This window comes from Propithecus coquereli, unplaced genomic scaffold (genome assembly GCF_000956105.1).
Source record: "Propithecus coquereli isolate 6110/MARCELLA unplaced genomic scaffold, Pcoq_1.0 Scaffold68, whole genome shotgun sequence".
NCBI classification, from domain to species: Eukaryota; Metazoa; Chordata; class Mammalia; order Primates; family Indriidae; genus Propithecus; species Propithecus coquereli.
This window is the reverse complement of record NW_012152840.1, coordinates 2269607-2283894: the sequence shown is the minus strand read 5'-3', so window position 1 is coordinate 2283894 and position 14288 is coordinate 2269607.

Genomic DNA, 14288 nt, shown 5'->3' with positions numbered 1-14288 from the left:
TTAATTAATATTGCACATAAACACACACACACACACACACACACACACACACACATAAGATTTTTTTGTTTCAAAATCTCTACTGTGATTTTTATTTTTCCTTCAGTCTTTAAATTTGCTAAAACAATTTGTAACAAGAGATAAATTCTACAATTCATATCACTATCTTGGGATTGTAAAAGCCCACACTGTGCACTCATTTTCAAATTCAACTTTGAATATACTATTAGCCAAATAAAAGCGGGATACTGACAGATTTGACCACTAACATAGGCAGTAACTTCACTTAGAAGAGATATTCTGTCCCAACTTGTTTAAGTTGCCAACAAAAATACTGAAGAGAAACTCTTCAGTACAAGGTTGGAACTTACAGCCACAAAGCTCCCCCCATCCCTTATGTGTAAAAGAAAAACAATAACCATCCTTAGAATTATTGATGCCATACAAAAACTAACTTGGTTCAGTGTATGGCACATGATAGATCCATAACACATAATCACTATTATAAATTTACAGATTCAGAAACCCAGTCTCTGAGATGATAAGTGAATTTTTTAAGGTCACCTAGTGGGAGGCAGAATGAAGATTCAAAGACATCTCTGTCCATTCTCTTAAACATTCTCTTTCTGGAAGTTTATCTTTCGTATGACATGTGGCTGGTTTTAGAATCCACTCATCAATCTGAGTATTCTTTCTGGATATGTTCCCATTTGTCCATACCCTCTTCTAAAATGTAACATTTAGAAACTATCAAAACACTTCTTTTGTGTTATTAGCACCGAGTACAAAGTAGACCATTTAGAGGTCTAACTATTAACTGGGAATAATGAGGAATTGCTGTATCTTGGCTGAACTCAAGTACCAGGAAGAGAGAGAAAAAAAAACTTAGGAAAAATATCTTCTTTCAGTTGGGTCACAATATTCTACTCCTGACAGAAGGTGGTCCAAAATAACCACCACTTTTACTGAGTTCTGAAGATATAAATATGTTGGTTATTCTGCAAGAAGGCCTCAATGCTGAACCTAGAAAGTTCAGAGTATATCACTGTGGACAGTTGTTTTTCTTGAATTTACAAACAAACTTGCTACTTCTACCAGGACTATGAAATATTTGCTCTCTCTTACATGTTATGTACAGTTATACTATTTAATCATAGGAACAGGCCTAAGAACTATGGATTATTGTGCCCATTTTGAATATGTGAACTCAGGAATGGTAGGGTATATTGGCATTCATTTATTTACTTTTACGATGAAGGCTGGAGACTCACCCATGTTCATATATCTAGTGAGTTGCAGGGCCCAGATCCCAGATTCCAACCTGTTTGAGGGACTCTCCAAGAGCCCATGTGTTTTCTTCCATGTCAGATTGCCTCACAAGCTATGGCAGGTTGTCTCTAAGATCCACAACACCCCCTCCCAGTGATTCTCTCTCTCCTGATATTTTTGTTCTTGTATAATCCCCTCCTCTTAAGTGTGGCCTGGGACCTACTGATGCCCTTCAAATGAATAGAGTATAGCAAAAGTGGTGTAACATCACTTCCAAAATTAGGCAAGGGAGAATGTGGCTCTCATCTGTGGTACTGCCTCTCTTGGTCTTTCACTTGCTCACTCTGAGGAAAGCCAACTACCATACTGAAAGCTGTACTATGGAAAGGCCCACATGGCAAGGAGCTGGTGTCTTAGTCAACAGTCCGCAAGAACTGGGGCCAGCCGGCTTCCATATGAGTGTATTAGTGAGCTTGAAAGCAGATTCTCCCTCAGGGAGCATTGAAATGACTATAGTCCCAGCCAACACTCTAATTACAGCCTGTAAGACAGCCTGAGCCAGAGGTACCCAGCTTGGACATATCCTGATTCTTGATTCACTGAAATGGTGGGAAAATAAATGTTTGTTATTTCAAGCAACTAAGTTTTGGAGTAATTTGTTACCCAGCAATGGGTAACTAATACACTGCACTAAAGCAAAGGGAATCTGTGGGAAAGAAGCTAAATTATATGAAATCCCCTAGACCAGGGCCTTTCTCCTACCACGTGCCCGATGTGCTCTAAACATTGTCCCCACTCTGTGCTCATTCCACAGCTGTGCTAACAGCATTCCTAGTGAAGTTGATACTCACTCGAGATATACATTAACTTGTGCTGGTTCCCAAACTTGTTTTTTTTTAAACATTGTAAAAGGGTAAACTTCTCAGACTTTCCCTTGTTGGTGTTGTTCACAATAATGGCTATTAAAATATAAATGTGTAGTCTTAATAACTGTGAATTATTTTTTGATTCCTATCTTATAGAAGAAAAAATTGAGGCTGGATTGCAAGAGTTTTGAAGGCTGGAGACATGAGGTTTATTCACCAATGTATTTCTAGCACAGCTCATATGGTAAACATGAATGAGTACTTATATAGAACACTATCTTATTGGCAAATTAATTGGGTTTAGGATTAAAATTAACAAATATAAACCACAGTCCAGTTTCAATTTTCTTGTTCTCCCTGCCTCCAGGAAGTAACATTGTAAGAAATTTTCATATTCAGTTTGGCCAAAATAATCTTTCTGTAAGTGTTCAAGGGCCCCTGCCTCGTTCCAACTTGTAAGTACTAATATGCAATCCCCACATAGTGCATGTAACTCTTCTTATGGAGCATAAACAACAGAGGGGCAAAATAATAATACATTAAGTTTAAAATCTAATTGAAACTGAAGTAAATGTTATCATTAGTTACAAAGGTAAATATTTTGAGCAGGCAAATGAATTTTTTAGTTGAAATTTTATTATTCAGAGAACTATTCATTTTAACGTATGAGATGTTAACAGATTATGCATGATTCTTAAAATGCATAAAAACTAAAGAAATTTTTGATGGAAAATAACTTCTTCCTAGGGAATATAAAATCAACATAATTCTGATATACTAGCAAAATTTAGAAAAGTTGATTTTATTTTGAAATAATAATGATGAGCATTATAAATAAATATGTTCTTCATTAAAATACGTAGTTCTCATTTTCTCATTGTGGCATATTCTGCTATTTTTCCCCCAATACAATAGCCATCTGCTCTTTATTCCATACAATCTCAATTTTTTTAGTGGGCTCATGGTTATTGGGAGAAATGGCCACATTTCCCAGCATTTCTTACAACTAGGCGTGACCAGTGCCCTTGTTCTGGCCAATGGGTTGTAAAGAGAAAATCTGAACAGATACTAAGGAATGTCCTTAAAGGAAAAGAGTGTTACCATCTTCATCTCCTTCTTCTCCCTTCTGACTGATACAATGTATGGAGTTCCAAGAGCCCTCGTGCAACACATGGTAAACTTTCTACTTATCTATTAAGCTTTTATGTTACTGATTTGGTTGAACCCCATAAATGTAATGAACACATCCTTTATTGCCACATAATGCAACCCTTACCTCTTCCAGTGAGCCTTAATGGTAAGCCATTCCCATGTGAGTGCTGCCTCTGGTTCCTCATTCTTATCTGCTGTGACGCACTTCGTAATTGGTTTCCTAGAGGGCTAAAAGATAATGAGGAACCAAAACCACCCACTTACTAAGTGGATCTGAATTAATAGACACTTACTTCAAATTATCTGGGAGCATGGCTTCCATGTTATAATGAAAGATTTGAAAAAATAGCCTGGGGGAAAGTCTCTAATATGTGAAAAGAAAAATAGAAATTTTAAAAAATACAATTGAGGACTCCTTTGGGAAATAAAATTTGAGCTAAAGTCTAGTCAGATTCCTTGGTACCAAGTTAAAGTTTTCTTATTTTAGTGGTATTCGACTTGGAAAAATGAACATGATTTTCCAGGGGCTTTTTTAGGTCTTTAAATAGTAATGGTTTGTGACATAGTATAAATACAGAGATAACTAAATAATAGTTTCAGTCTAATTTTGCTGGCAGTTTCTCCCAAAATTTCAAAATGGTCTTAGGAAAATCCACATTCTGATTTCCTTTTTCAATATCTAAAGATTAAAGATATGTTGGTGGTTCTGTTTGTTAAGCTTTAAGATTATTGTCTTTAATATCCTTCGTATGAATCTCTTGCTTTATACTTCACTTCCGTTTGCATAAAATTGGACCTGGTATTGTGCTTATTTTTTTCTGTATCTAGAAATGATGCAACAACCCTGTCCCAGGCAGCAAATCCATCTGTCCTCTGGTAAAGACTGTGGTACTGCATATGGGACTACTGAGCTAGTCTCCGTGTCTCCTGATATTATTCATCATAGAGTTTTGTGCCAGTTTTAGTCTCCTAGGCCTTTTCAGTTTACATTCCTCATTCAAAGAGATGCCAAGAAACCAGCAAGAAAGCATTTATTAAGTTGGACAGGGAGACATTACAGAAATGAGGGCGCTGGATGGATGAGTATTTATCTTTACTAGGCCCCAGCAGCAAGGCTTGTTCAGTCGGCCAGCTAGTCCCTGGTTTGGTGTTCACATTACTTTCTTCTTCCTTCAGCATTCTGCAATCCCCAGATTAAAGAATGGACTGTGGATGCATTGTACACATCTAACCATTTCTGGGAATGTGGGAACAAAGACAAAGCCATACATTTTTCAAATGAAATTATGACACAAATCTATGGAAGGAGGAAAAGAAAGTGCATTCTTGATTGTACAGTATATCAAAATGCAAAGCTAGTAAGATATTTGGGGCTTAATTCCTTACCACAAATTGAGAACTGTATGAAAAATACTTTACATGGCTTCTATGACAGGTATGAAGGTCGGGTGGCACCATCAGTATTTCACGGTTTTGGTGGGCTTCCAGGCTCGACTTTAACTAATCCATGCCTAACTAAAAAGTCAGAATTCCCTTCTCATTGATCCAGTAAGTTCCAGGTATCTGACACTGTCAGTAACTTGTTATTAGTTAGCATTGGAAAAAAGTCATATTTTTAAAAATTATAAATTGCAAATCTGCATATCTTCAGCATCACTGCTGCTTACAGATATACCGAAGCTCCTGCATTTGGAAAGCAAATGTTTCCTAGACTTTGAAAAGATTTTAAAAATCATTCTTCCTTTTCCAGTCTAAGCACATTCAGTATCTGGAAAGCTAAGGTTAAGTAGCTCTGACGAGTAAATATATGGAGTCAGGTAAAGAATGCTGCTTTCTGTCCTTTGACTTCTTGTGTATCTCCTGGGGCCACTAGAGAGGGATGTTTGATATTTAAAAATTCTTTGGCAATTTTGGGCTTTCTTTGCAATGCTTACTCTAGATCTCATTTCTGTAGTCAGGTAATTGGCAGACTTTGTATACTTTGGCTTCAGAAAGCTTCAGGGAAAATACTTGGTAATGGCAGAAATTTCTAGCATAAGATTTCTCTAGTGTCAAAATTAAAGTATTTCCCAGAGTCTTAGAACTAGATTGAAAGCTTATGGAAGACAGGGACTGAGTCTAATATACTCTTATCTTACTAAAATACATAGTATGTTCCTGGGTACATTAGTCACCCATGAAATGTGAGTCGTATATGAGGAGATTTATTAATATCAGATTATAAGCAGAATTTTTGACAGGATAAAAAAAGGCATCTTATGTTGTTTATGTTGTTTAATACTTAAGCATTTCAACTCAGAATTAGTTCATCAATTATTTCATCCATTCATTCAATAAAAATGCATTGACTTGCTCCAATGTAAAAGTAAAAATAAACAAAACCAAATAATAAGTGTATTAATTTAGGGAAGGGCAATCTAAAGAAGTATAAGTTATAGCTATACTTCACAGAGCATTTAATTCAGTTAAAAGGTAATTATTTGGAAAAAATAGAAATTAGACAAATACTTAAAGGGCCTTGGGTCCTATCACATAGTGCACTGGAAAAGGTAAATGATGGAATATACACAAATTTCCTATACCTAAATAATATAGGAACTATAGATGCATACAAACTGTAGGTTATATAATATTGGTATTTAGAATCACATTTCCAATTGGAATTGATTGATTCTTCTTTGAGCCTGATTTAGATGAAATCATTTCACAAGGAACATTAAGGGTTAATTTTGACTTATATACAGATGGACTACAACAAAAACCTAAAGAAAGAAAGAAAGAAAATATAAAAACCAGATACGTACAACTAGGACAAGAGTTAAAGGTTTCTCCCAGAAGACATAGGTGATATGGCACGAGGTTTTAGTAGTTAAGCACTTTTTTGGTCTGAGACTGGTGAACTCCACTGCCCATCTATCTCCCAAACTGCCCATGAAGATAACACCTTCTCATTCATGTACACCCTTGGAAAGCACTTTTGTAAAGGCTGTTGAATCCCAAATTTAAGAATCTTTGGGTTGAGTAGCTGATTAATAACATCTGTCCTAATTGTCGGGGGAAATAGATTAATTATGAAAAAATACTAATTGAGTCATTTTCTCCTTCTTTCTTTTAGTGGCTTTCATCTTTATTTATAATCCAGTTCTTATGGACAGGTTGGAAAAGCAACCCCTTGTAAGTAAGAGGGTAAAATGTGATATATACTGGTGCATAGAGGTTCAGATAAGGTGAAAGACAAAAGTAGAGAAGTATGCAAGTGTAGTACCCCTATATCTCCCGGTGCACAAATCACTAATTCAGTGTAAGAACATGATGAGCAACAGTGAAGATTCCCAGAAGAAATCATTTTCATTCCCACCATTCTCAATCTCTTTTCACCTCTCTATGAAAACACCCCTAATCTACATTCCAAGATGCAAAATATTAGTACATTCATCAAAAATCCCCTCTTGCTTCAGGCCATCAGACTGAGGATGGGAAAGTGAGCTCAGGGAAATGCTTATGAAATTCTTTGGAATGCAGCTAAATATAGGAAAACATGAATTACACTGCCCCATGTAAGTAGCAATTCACTGAAAAAAATGGTGTCTGAAACCACAGAGCATTTGATGAGTCTTAAATTGGGCAGCTGAATCATGAAATCTCAAGCCCTGATTTTTTTTTTTTTTTTGTAGAATTCCTATTACCAGCATGAGAGCTAAAAGCCTTTAGTTTTTTTCAAATTACCAGGCAAGATTTTTTTTTCTAAACTCAGTGTGGTTTAATTAAATAATAGCAAGAATATAGATAATACCATCAGAACTGGTGAAAAGAAGGAAAATTCTTAAAAGTTATGTATTCTGTCAGGTATGGTCTCTCTCTTCTTTCCCTTCTACTATCCATTATGATATAACGTAGCATAATTGCGTGTGTGTGTGTGTGTGTGTATAACATGGAAAACAAAGAAATTCTCTTTTATATTTTCATGTTCAGATAAAATTCAATACCTTTGTGTTGGATGTTATATATATTAATATATACTTAATATATTGTTTAATATGCTTAAACAATCTGCATATTCTGTTTCTTCAGTGAATTAAAACATTTATAAAAGGAAGTGCTAAATCAATCCTACTAGATTATACATACTACTATGACCTGTATTGCACACATAGTGTGGCCATATGGTCACTAATTATGTAGTAGATATGGGATGCAGAAGAGAAAAAGCCCATTTTCAAATCAGGTGGTAAGAGATATAGGTAACCTACAGATGCTATAGAAGAAAGGAGGGCAGGCAGCTCAGCCTGCAGAGGTGTCTGTCAGATCTCGCTGAAAGAAGAAAGACATGGAAAAATTTGTACTCACCATCAAATTGGTATTAACTAATCAACACATAAATGCACATATCAGAACAACGAGGGCGGCGGGGAGGAGGGGGGAGGAGGGAGGAGGGGACGGGTATTTGTATACACAAGGAGGGCAATGCGCACTACCCGAAGGATGGACATATTTGAAACACGGACTTCGATGGGGGGGGAACCAAGGGCAACACACGTAACCTAAACATCTGTACACCCATAATTTGCTGAAATATAAAAAAAAAAAAACAGCAGGCAGACAATAAGGTAAAAACTAAAAGGAGTGAGCGATTTTATTTACAATAAAGGGAGAGGTTGTCATGGAAAATTTACATTTGAATTTACGTAACAGAGGGTTAGGTCTTTTGGCTCCAGAGTGGATAAAGTCCTGGAGGTGGAAGCTTCATGTTGGAGAGCAGTGAAAGGAAGGCTGATTAAGTAAGGAGACACCAAATAAGGAGTGCTCGTGAAAGCCAGCTCGAGTAGATTTAGTTTTATCGTATTAGAAATAGAAAATCGCTGACAAAGCATATAGGGAGTTTTTTTTAAAAAGTATGTACTTTTTAGATATTCAGACCTAATCAGTTTCCAGTTCTGACATTTAATGACTATTCGAGTTTGGACAATTTATGTAATTTCTCTGGTGTTCATGTTTTTTCTTCTGTAAATTATCTATAGTATAGTGTTGTTGTAAATATTAAATATGATTACTTATAGAAAGCACTTGGTTTATTTTAATAGGTACACAATGATTATTAGTTCACCCTTCCTTTCTTTAGCAGGGAGTTGTGGAAAGTGAAATAATAGGACAACTGACTAAATAGTCAATAAAGAATGTTAGAGATTAAATTTAGTACTAAATTTAAAATATATTTAGAAGTAATCATTACATAAAAATGTAGAAAAGGTAAATATTTTAACATGTCCAATGGTTAATGGACATTATTAATAATTTAGCATTGTCTCTAAGACAGAACTTGATTGTAACAACACAAAATAGTTCCTGTTCATTTCAACCTTAACAGATAGTTCATTTATCTGTATGGTGCTATGTGATCAGTACCCTTGACCTTTTAGAAAAAAAATAATGATGATATTTGGTTTCACAAATATTTTCAGTGCTTTAATATAAATTATCCTTTTTGGGAACCATTTCTGTTCTCTTTTGAGACTTAACAATTCTAGTAAAGAAAACTAATCCTGCTTTTAGCACAAAACATTTCACCATTAAAAGGGTGACCTGCTTTTAATAAATTCCAAAGTTATTGTTGGCTCTAAATTCTCTCTATGCAATTGAATGAATATTTGTGTGTACGCAAGTTCTGAAACCTAATACAAACTATAAAATGGTCCAAGTCCTTTAGCAACTCCTTTTGTGTATACAAATGGTGTCAAGAGTGCTCAAAATATATTTCAAAACTTTTACAGTGTCTTTGTTATATCATAACATTCTATTGTTATAATTTTATTTAACGAGGAGCAGAAATAATAGCAGAATTTAATTAATAGGAAATTAGGCAGGCCATTTATATTATACGTAAGAACACTCTTCTCAACAACTCCCATATTTCAGAAAATCTCAGAGCACCATGGAAAAGAAAACAAACCGGCAGGTTAATTCCACTAAATTAGAGTATTTTCTGGCATCTACTCAAGTGAATTTATATTAAATATTATTGAAAGAAAGTCTTGACTTTCAATTTAACTTTCAGTGGTAGAATTAGACTGCTCTGTCCCTTATTTTAAAAGAACTGTTTGCACATTGAGGTAGCAATATTAAATCTGCCACTGATGTCCTTGTCACACCCTTTGTTGGAGAATGTGATATAAACCTTCCACTAAATGGATATTGAAACATCCCTGGTCTAGTCTCAATGCCCAGCTCCCTGGTTAAACCTGCAGTGTGCACGTGACACAAGCTGAGGTGACCATAGTCTTTCCCCTGGGAATGCAAAAGGAGTACAAGGAAACCTCAGTAAGTTAGTGGTGGATGCCAGGCATGAAAGGTTATGGAGGCTTGGGGCAGATTTCAGAACAGCTATTAAGGACCATGTGAAAACAGTGAAATCAGCTCTGTCAACAAAGAGGCATGAAGCAGATGCCCACATAACTGAAGAATCATGTGATCACAGGAGGAAAGTAATCAAATTATGAACATCTTGGGTTCTTGAACAACATAACAATCCCTCATTACAGACCCTTTTTAGGCCTAGCTCAATTTCCTTCTATTTGGGTTTCATGATGTTCCCTAGTTTTCTATGATAAATCTCATTTATTAAATGCATTTGTGATGTTCTTTTTTTTCTTAGAGTCACGTGATACCTGGATAACATAGAGGCACACAGATCTTCCATTTTTTATATCCTATAGTATGGTACAGAATAAATAAATAAGGAAAAATAGCAGGATCAAAATTTTAGGTAAAGTCCTACACATTGCTTTTCACAGTTTTCCCTACCTGTCACATCTCCTCACCAGCCCCTTCCTTCTTACACACAGACACAACTATATAGAGACACGCGTCCTGGTTCTTAGATATCCCCAAGGGTATGAATTTTAAACTAGCTAGTCCTGTCATGAAAGTCACGGAAAAGTCAATGTATAGTCGGCCACTGTCATTCCTAATAAGATAAACATTGGAAAGTTGGGAGAAACTGTAGAGTTCATCCTTAAACTGTTTATTCCATTCCAGACAACACATAAAAGTCCAATGTGCATTCAAATTTTAGGGGCATCCAGAAATCTTATGACTGGGTCAGTTCCAATCTCCAGAAACTCTCTAGCCCACATTCTAGTCTAAGACATCAACTGTGTTGTGTGAGAGAAGCAAATAGTAACTAAAGGCTGTAAATCTCATGAGAATGGAAAAAAATATCTGCTTTAATTCACCATTGAATATCCTATACTCTGCACAGTACCTGTGACATGGTCAGTTTGTCTTAATTGTTTGTTGAGAAGCTAGCTGAATGAATGAAAGGCTGATTGGAAAAACTGCAAGTCAGTTTTTTCAAGTTTTTTCTTCCTAAAATCGGTAAAATTAAAGAAATATTTATTGAGAGACTCCATAAAATAATTAATAAGGCATACAACCTCCAGCTTCACGTATTGCATATTACGAAGCATTCATAGATGAACATATTCCATATCTCTAATTATAGGTGATCCAAAATCTTCCAAAACTGTGGGGTTCCTAGTATTCATCTTTTAGCTCCAAACACGATTTAAACTATTAGAAAAATGTGTACCTTTCACCCATTTGGGAATGAGGGCTTTTTTACTGTATTAAAATCAGAAACACAAGATGTCTACTGGTTACTGAAAATTATTGTGATTGCCTTCTAATAGAACAATTTCCAAACTTCTCCCTTAATGTGGTTGCAATTTTGAATACTCGGTGTGAGAAAGTCAGTGTGGTAAGAGTACAAAATACTTAAATTTCCCTGCTAGAATAAAGACCCGGAGGAAAAGTCTTGAGTTGTGCAAACAATTCGGCTTAGTTGTTATCACTGCTTAAAACATTTATACTAATGTAAAAACACCAAAAAGAGATCATTTTCTTCTGTCTTTTGAATATAAAATATCAGAAGGAAATTTTGTTTGGCTGTCTCTTCAAAGAGCAAATATCTCTTGGGTATAAACAACACCAATCCAACAGAGGGAGCTAAGTGCACACAGGGAGTAAGGGAAATGGTAAAGATTATGCAGAGATTATAGTCAGGCATATATTTTATTGCATAAATTCCAACCTAGCCCTCCCTCAGAAGGACCCGTTGATCAGAATGGAGGTGGAGAGTTGGCTCAGGAGCCTACCTTCATGCCTCTCTCGTTACTAAATCTCAATTCTATTCTTCCTTTGCTCCTACTATTCCTTTAGCTTCTCCTACTTTCTTGATATAATTTCTCTCTCTTTCTTTCCCTCTTCCTCTCTTTTTTCTCTCTCTCTCTGTCTCTTCCATTCCTCTATTTCCTACACGCTAGGTCTAACAAGAGCCTTCACGGTCATTATTTCTTGCCTTGTTAGTACTTAGGTCACAGTGTCACCACACCTATCCCTACTAACTACCTGTATTTTTTTCAATTACAATTGTTGTTCCCAACCTACGCTCTATGCTGCAGACTCTATGAGTAAAGTATGAAGCACCGAGAAAAGAATTCTAGAGTTATTGGCAATGGCAAGTTCTAAGTCATCCAAACAACTCTGTGTGGAATAAAAAATTATATATATTTTTAAGGTATTCATATTACTATTTCACATAAAGCAAATGACATATAAAAACTTATAAAGTGCTAACTAAATGATATTCAAAGTGAAAGATGTCTTGGGGATTCGGAGGACTGGAAATAAGTGATACCCTGATTTTATTAAAGGAAAATAAATATACACTAGAATCTTTCAGAGAAAAGAAGGATATGCTAAAGTCACTATTCTACTCAAACAAATCCAAAATGATTGATAATCAGAGGAGTCTTAATAATATGCTATAGATCAAAAAAGATTCCAAAATAAATAAATAAAAATATATCTAATAAAAAACACACTTTTGAGCATGATGCTATATTTCAAATTTCTATTTTTGTCATCTCTACTTTAATAGCATTGAAACCTGGGCTATCAAAGGAGGAGAGATGGCACCCATTGTCAAACATTGACAATCTATATAAAAACAAACACCTTTTTTCAGGATCCTTTTTGGTAGGAACCTACATATAAATATATGTATGTGCACAAGAGTATAATTTTGGCATCAAGGCAGGTCCTGGATAATTATAAAGAAAACAAAGGCACGTAGGTTTATGTATTAACCAGGATTTTTTATCATCATACCACCCAATGCATTCTTCTGTATCTCTTTGGCTAGCTTTCTCCTATGTGACACACAGGTTCCTACTGACTGGTTTTCTTCTTTATTTGGCCTCCCTTCTCTACCTTTTGTGCCTACAGCCACCCATCTTTAAAAGTTCGGATTTAGTTCCATCACCTCCATGAAGCTTCCAATTACTTCAGCTCACAAATATTTGTGCTTCTCTGCAGCTCTTTTTTTCACTCATGGTTTCTGGAGTTGGCTCAGGAATCTCAAACTTGGCTAGGTAGATACCCAACTGGGAATCTAGAGGTGCTAGAAATCATAAAGATATACTTTTGTACTTTCATGGAAATCATTTTTTCTCTAAGACATTGAAGCAGAAAAGCAGAAAAATATTGGGGGACATATTCTAGATTGGATTGCAATAGTCACATAGTATTTAAAGACAAACCTGAGGTTTCAGAGACATTCTGTGCTACTTAATGGCCACTTCCAGCCATGCTCCCTGAGGATGTCTATTCTGTTCCCCTTTGCCATTTGCAAAGGTCCAATAAACATTTGTTAAATGCTAGGATTCTTTAACTTTCCTATTGTTGTCTGCAGGAAGTTCTTTTCCTACCCCTTTCACAACAGCACTTTGGAGCTCCAGAATCTCTGCAGAATTGTAGAATGCTAATATGAGAGGGGCAAAAATCATTGTATACTATATCATATGAGAAAAGGTAAGGAGCTGCCTTATATGAATCCTCATTAAAAAGTCAAACCCTGAGCTACGTGCTTTATATTGTGATGAAGCATATGAAAATACTATATTTGTAGGTTAAAAATGTTAAATGATCAAAAATTTTGTATGGTTGAACCCAATAGTTTTCTTTCTTCATAATATCTGAAGTCTGACAGACATTTTAATACAAGAAAATTAGTCATGTCAAGTCTATGAATCTCTCTCACGAACACACTCAATGTTTTTTACTTTTTCTTGTCTCCCCCCTCACCACTCCTTTATTTTATTTCAGCATTCTGAATTTACCAGTTTCATCAATCAACCATGAAGCCAGCATTAATTGTGGGGTTTCATTTTCCACTCTAATATACGAATGTGCTGTCTACGATGGTGGAGAGTGCAGATCGCTGACATCTGCTGGCTCAACACGTTGGCTCAGCTGTAGCTTAGTTTCAATGGCACCACAGTTGTTTTCTGACCAAATCAAATGTTGATATCCAGTCCTTTAGGACAACATCATAAATATTACCATTTTTATGCAATTAATACTAAATTGTTCATTAATATGATTCATATACTAAGCCAAGTCAAGGAATCACAGTATGAACCATCATGAATCTCTGTAGCATAACTTATTAGGCTATTTATCTACACATTTATCATTAAAATAGAGGATATCCTCTTCGTTCATTCCACTATCTAAGAAAAAAATAAATTTGCTAACAGGCATTTTTGCAAGGCATTTAATACGTTTAAACCCAAGTGAAATATTTTTCTATAGTGTTTTTTCAGCTTTTACAGTACATTTGAGGGAGTCTTTCTTAGATAAGAGCTATATTTCTTTTCTATGCAACCCTTGCAGATTTTCAAATTGAATGACATCATGACTTGCCAAATCATTATGACACCACTATTATTGTCAGACTTTTTATCAAAGTAATTACATATTTGTTAAAATTCTCATAGATTAGATTCCTGTTATACAAGTTTTTTCTTAAGCTTTTAATTCAAAAACTTAGTAAAAGGTGTCATAAGCTTAAAATAACCCTTAAAGAAACTAGGGAATAAATTTGTTTGAGTTTGTCTCAGAGGTCTAGAAAACACCTCAAATTCTGTTATCTATTTATTCTAT